This window comes from Pteropus alecto, unplaced genomic scaffold (genome assembly GCF_000325575.1).
Source record: "Pteropus alecto unplaced genomic scaffold, ASM32557v1 scaffold131, whole genome shotgun sequence".
In the NCBI taxonomy this organism is placed as follows: domain Eukaryota; kingdom Metazoa; phylum Chordata; class Mammalia; order Chiroptera; family Pteropodidae; genus Pteropus; species Pteropus alecto.
In genome coordinates this window covers 2,243,129-2,249,398 of record NW_006434709.1, presented here as the reverse complement: position 1 = coordinate 2,249,398, position 6,270 = coordinate 2,243,129, and positions in this window count along the sequence as shown.

The following is a 6,270-nucleotide window of genomic DNA, read 5'->3' as shown; positions in this document are numbered from 1 at the left end:
AAAAGAAGAAAGGTTAAATATTACTTTTTTTTTTTTTTTTTAGGAAATATCGTTTGGGGCAGACATCAGCCTCATTTTTTTATCCTTATTCCTATGGAAGTTGTATATGTTTTCTTCTTGGATGCTTGTTAGGACTTTTTAAAACACATAAAAGTAATTTGGATGTAAGTTTCTCAAATAAAACAATATTTCTACCCCTTTGTATTTGATAAATATTTTATTCTTGTATAAAAGTATCTCCCTACACATTTCCTTTTTTCATACATAGATTTAGATATCATGATTCTTAGTAGTTTAAAAGTTAGAAGAATGAAAAAGTATACTGGATTTTTGAATCTTCTGTTGGTATTCTATTGATTACTTTCTCCCATTTTAAAAGCAATACATGATTATTGTTAAAAAAGAAAAAAAAAAAACCTTAGAAGAAACCAAAAAGTAAAAGAAAAGCCAAATCACCTATAATTTACCCCTGGAAATAATTAATGTTAATATTTTGTTATATATCTTTCCAGGTTCCTATGGGTATATATTTCTCGCTCCCACCCATGAGATCAGAATGTATATACTGTTCTCTTTTGCTAATCCTTTTTCTCACATCTGCTGTGAATTTTTTAAAATAATTTCTTACACATTCTTTGGAAACTTAGCTTTTAGTAGATACTTGGTTGTACCATAATTTATTAACTAATTCTTTATTGATGAACATTGGCTTCCTGCCCATAACTTGCTATGAGTAGTATCCCTGTTACATGTATATTTTTGTACTTGTTGCAGTATTTTCTCAGGTTCACTTCTTAGATGTATTATTGCTGGGTGAGATACAGGGGAGTGTGTGCGTGTTTGAGGGCTTTCGAGATATACATATATATACATATACACACACACACATACACTTATGACTAGAAAGGTAACAACTGACTAGTGAAGTATGAGCATTCCCATTTCATACATATATACCGATATTTTGGTGTAATTTTTAGGAGTGTCCAATCTGATGGATAAAATCATGGTATTTGGTTTAATTTATTTTATTTCTAGGGAGGATGAACATTTTAAAAACATGTTAGCCATATATATTTCTTTTGTGAAATGCTAATTCCAAATCTTGGATCCATTTGTCTTTTGGCAAGCTTTTTGTTTTCTTATTTGAAGGAAGTCTTGTTTATATTGAAGATAATAACCATTACCCATTCTATTTTCCATCTCACTGATATTTGAGGCTCTGGTTCGATTTTAAATTTGAGGATTTTTTATTTGAGTAACTAATACACATGAAACACAATTGAGACAGTACAAAGGGTATACTGTGATGAGCTGATAGTATATTTTTTCAGAGATATTCCATATATACACAAACATATCTATCTCTTATTCAAATGGAAGCAAACTTTACACACTATTTTGCATCTAGCCTTTTTTCAGTTACTTGTACATTTAAGATTGTTTCTTATTAGTACATGTACTATTGCCCTTTTTTTAAGGGCAGCAATTATAGTCCATTGTATGATGGACTATAATTAAATTGAACTAATTCCCCATTGATGGACATTCAAGTTGTTCTAATCTTTTACTATTAAAAAAATTTTATAATCACTATTCTTATAGGTACATAAGTGTCTTTAGCTGGATTTTTTAATTCTTTATTGCATCTGAAATTTGACCACCTATTATAGTTCTTTAAAAGTTTTCCTGGCAAGTATTTTCTATAAGGAAGATAGTGGTAGTCTGACTGCATTGCATAATACAGTGTACAGAACACCTTGGTTCACTTAATCCCTATGTGTTAGAGCAGGTATTATTATCTCCGTTTCCCAGAAGAGAAAGCTGAAGCTCATCAGACATAAAGGCAGAAATTACTGGTATTGAGACTACCTGCTGGCTTCCGTGCTTAAATATTTGAATGTGCTACATCCGTTACACAACTTGTACTACCCATTGCATAAGTGTCACTGCCCAGGCAGTGGATTATTTTGCTTGGACTTTTTGCCAGCTGAGCTAAATAGACTCCCATATCCCCACTCACCAAAATACTTGTGTATCTATAAATTATCCATGCTAAGGACTGTTTCTGACCACATTTGTACATACCTAAGGAAGGCAGACCCAATTGTTGTTTTAATAAGGAAACGAAAAATTCTGGATAAAACAATATATCCCAAACCAAATTACAAGTCTTTGGATTGTCATCTTAGTGTTTGGATTAGTAGAAATTTGACTTGAGACCCTTAAGGCAGCATACTTTGTAAAGAAATAATTTGAGAATACCTAGTAGATCAGTAGGTTTCCTCTTCGTAAGCTAATACCAAAGGAATGGAAAAGGAGGAAGTGTTCAAAAATCCAGAGATAAGACACCTCTGATCCTAAGTCTTGGTCTGAAGAAACTGATGCATCAGATCATCTGATACTATAAGAATAATGAAGATGGAAGGAACATCTTTGTCTTGTCAGTCAGCAGAAGTTATGCCAAATCTTCTGTTTCTAAGCATCTAAACGTTTTAGTGCTCCAGAGCTCAGTCCCTGGGCTCCCCAATCTCCCCTGGTGAGTCACCCATTCGAGGGACTTCAAACATCTGTCATAGCTCTCAAATTTATATTTCCAGCCTGACCGTTTTACTGAATTCCAGGCTTATGTATGCACCTAGATTATCAGGCACCTAAAATTTAAGGTTGACTGAACTCTCATTTCCCTGCCCAGTCTTCTCTGAGGCTTCCCCATCTCAGTAAACGGCCCCTCCACTTGTTCCTTTGCTCAGACCAAAATCCTCAAGGTCATCCTTGACTCCTCTCCTTCTCCCATGCCCCATATCTGATTCATTGGCAAAATCTTTTGGCTCTAACCTGATAGTAAGATTTACTGAGGTATAGTTGACACAAAATTATAAGATACGTCAAGTATACATTGTAGTGATTTGATATATGTTGAATCTGACCACTTTTCACCACCTGTACTAACCTATCACTATACCATCGCTCTTGCCTGGCCAATTGCAGTAGCCTCCTTCTTCCTCTTACTGCCATAGTTTATTCTCCATCCAGCAGCGGAGATGAACCTTTTAAAATTGCTCTGGCTCTGGTGGTGTTCTATATAGTATACAGTCCGGTCCTTACTGTGGCACACAAGCCTGAACAGTCTGGCCCCCTGGCATCTCACAGCCTCACCCCACACTGCCGGCCTCCTTGTCATTCCCTGAGAACAGCTATGTGTCCACTTCAAGAGTCTTCCTCCTAGACTGTTCCTCCTCTCCACCCTCCACTTCCCAGTTTTGCATGGACAGCTTCTTTATGTTGTTCAGGTCTGCTCAAAATAAGATTCCCGAACACCTTATCCAAAATATCAAACCCCCTTCCCTCTCTATTCCTTTACCTCTTTTTAAAAAAAGATTTTAAAAATTGAGATAAAATTCACATACAATTCACCCTTTCAAAGTACACTATCTCAGTGGTTTTTAGTATATTTACAGTTTTGCATCCGTCACCATTAATTCTAAAACATTTCATCACCCCAAAATTAAACTCTGTACTTGTTAACAATCACTCCTCATCCCTCCCCACCCAGAAACCACTAATGTACTTTGTCTCTAAAGATGTGTCTATTTTGGACATTTTCATATAAATGGATGTTTCGTGTGAATGGAAATCACAATATGTAGTCTTTTGTGTCTGACTTGTTTCACTTAGCATAATGTTTCAAGGTTCATCCATGTTGTAACATGATCAGTACTTCATTCCTTTTTATGGTAAAATAATATTCTATTCTATGGACATACTACATTTTTTATTTATAATTCATCACTTGATGGACATTTGGATTGTTCTACTTCTTGGCTATTATGAATAATGCTGGTATGATCATTAGTTTACAGGGTTTTTTTTGTATGAACATGTTTTCAGTTCTCTTGAGTACGTAACTAGGAGTGGAATTACAGGGTGATATAGAAACTCTGTGTTTAACTTTTTGAGGTACTGTCAAACTGTTTTCCAAAGCAGCTGCACTCATACATTCCAGCCAGCAATGTATGAGGATTCCAGTTTTTTCTCATTCTCTGTAAAGTTTCCTTTTACTTATAGCTTATCACTGCCTGACACACTCTCTAATCATTTACTACTTTCTAGTTCTTCCACTAGACAAGAAGAAATTGGCACAGAGTAAGGCGCTCAGTAAATATCTGTTGAATTTGTGAATATATTTCAGTGACCTTTTTGCACTTAGCTGCTTCTCTTTTTATGTTAACCTTTAGTTACCCAAGTAATAAATGGACACATTCTTCCTGTAAAAATTTTAAAACATTATGATGAAGCTAAATCCCTTTTGAACAGTACCCCATAATCCTGGTCCTATTGCACCTTCCTTACTGAGACTCCTTTGCACTGTGTCCTTCCAGACGTCTGCTTTGCCTACGCATGCATGTGACAGAGTTGGAAATAAAAATACAGTTTGGGTTTGGTTTTTTTTAAACATAAATAATATACTGTGGGGATCATTTTACAACTAATTATTTAGTTGACACTGACTTAGAGCTCTTTCCATGCTGTTATATGTACCTCTACCTTTTTTTAATTGCTACATAGTGTTTTTTGTAATATATATACCATTTTGTTTAACCATTGTTGTTTATAAAATCACAAATATTTATGGAGTTACTAATTTTTGCAAAGCAGTGTTTTTAAAGATTTTTAAAAACTTAATATGATACTGGAGTGTCCAAAGTAGCTACAAGGAAAATTAATATTATTGAAACAGGAAATTCCATTCCTGAGTTTTATACTTTGAAGAACAAAATAAATTCCTCAAAAACTTAAACAAAACTCATTTTAATATCAATGGTTAGGAGATATCAAACTCAGTTATAAATAAGGTACTTTAATTCTAGTTTTGGAAACTTAGAAATTTAGGGATTATAAGGCACCAGTTGTCTTTTCCCTGCCACTCTGAGGTACTCACTGAATAGGCATCTCTCTGTCGAAACTCATGGCATTTTATGAACCTGCTTGTCACTCATCATTGGCAACCATGTACTCTCCTATGCTCACATGGAGTATAAGCCCCTCAAAGGCAGCAGACTGAGTCTTAGCTTTCTAAAAGGTGCAGTAAAAATTACCTGACAGGTATAATAGTTTGTGTTTGTGTTTTCCATTTCAACATTTTTTATTTCCCAATTCTGTTAGGTGATCTTGATGCCTGTTCAAAATAGCATAAACTATTGTAATCTCATGTTTATGCTATTACACATAGTTTTTGTTTAGAATCCTGGTCATAAAATTCAGATTCAGACGTTCTAGAATTTCCAATTTTTATTTTTGAGGTTATGTCTACCATACAATGCTTATGTAACACCTTTGAGGTGCTAGGTGCTGGGGGATCACCACTTCTACTTTGTTTTAGAATTTTCCGTTCTTTCTTCAAGACATGTACCTTCAGATTATCTTATTTAACTGATCATTGTATACATTTGTGTGAAATCTAGAAAAACAAAAAACCTTTGTTTTATACTTACTACTTGATTTCCAGTAGAGGGCACCAAATACCCTCTGAAGTTCATGATACTAATTCCTAGTTGGTGTTGCTGGCTAATCATTTTTTCCACCACCACCAGGGTCCATTCTTTCATCTGATTCTCTGTTATATAACTTTGTATTTTTGTTTGGAATTTAAGATATACCTGTAGGCATTTAAATTATTGATTTTCTATTTGACTCAGATTTCAACCTTTCTCCTTTTTAAATTTTTTATAAATGTGATTTTCAATCAGGGTGATTCTAAGGGAAGGATCATGATATTGAAATAAGACTGGGTTTTAAAAAGTTGAAGGTAAGAGAAAGAATAAAGAGATGTGCTGAGTATTCATAATAAAATCAAAGAGAAAATATAAAAGTATACAAAACCCCAAATTAAGGTAATGAAATCAAAGCATTTTTACCAGCGTCAGTTTTTGTACTTTAGTAGAATTGTATTCATTTCATTATGATTTTCAAATTCATTTTACAAGTAATTTGCTATTTAAAAATACTCCTTAAAATGGTTATATCCCCATTCTCATTTCCAATTTTTTGTGCTTTCTTGAAAACCTTACCTTCAATATATGTATCTACTAATGTTTTCATAAAGAATTAGCTTTTAGATCCAATTAACCATTAAAACCAGAAAGTGTTTCCTGTATGTCAGGAATGCTTTACTGCATTAATTCTACTTACTAATTCTGTCGATTTGTCAACCATTGAAAAGGACCCTTTTAAAATTTCCCATCATAATTATCTTTAAATATTTTCTTT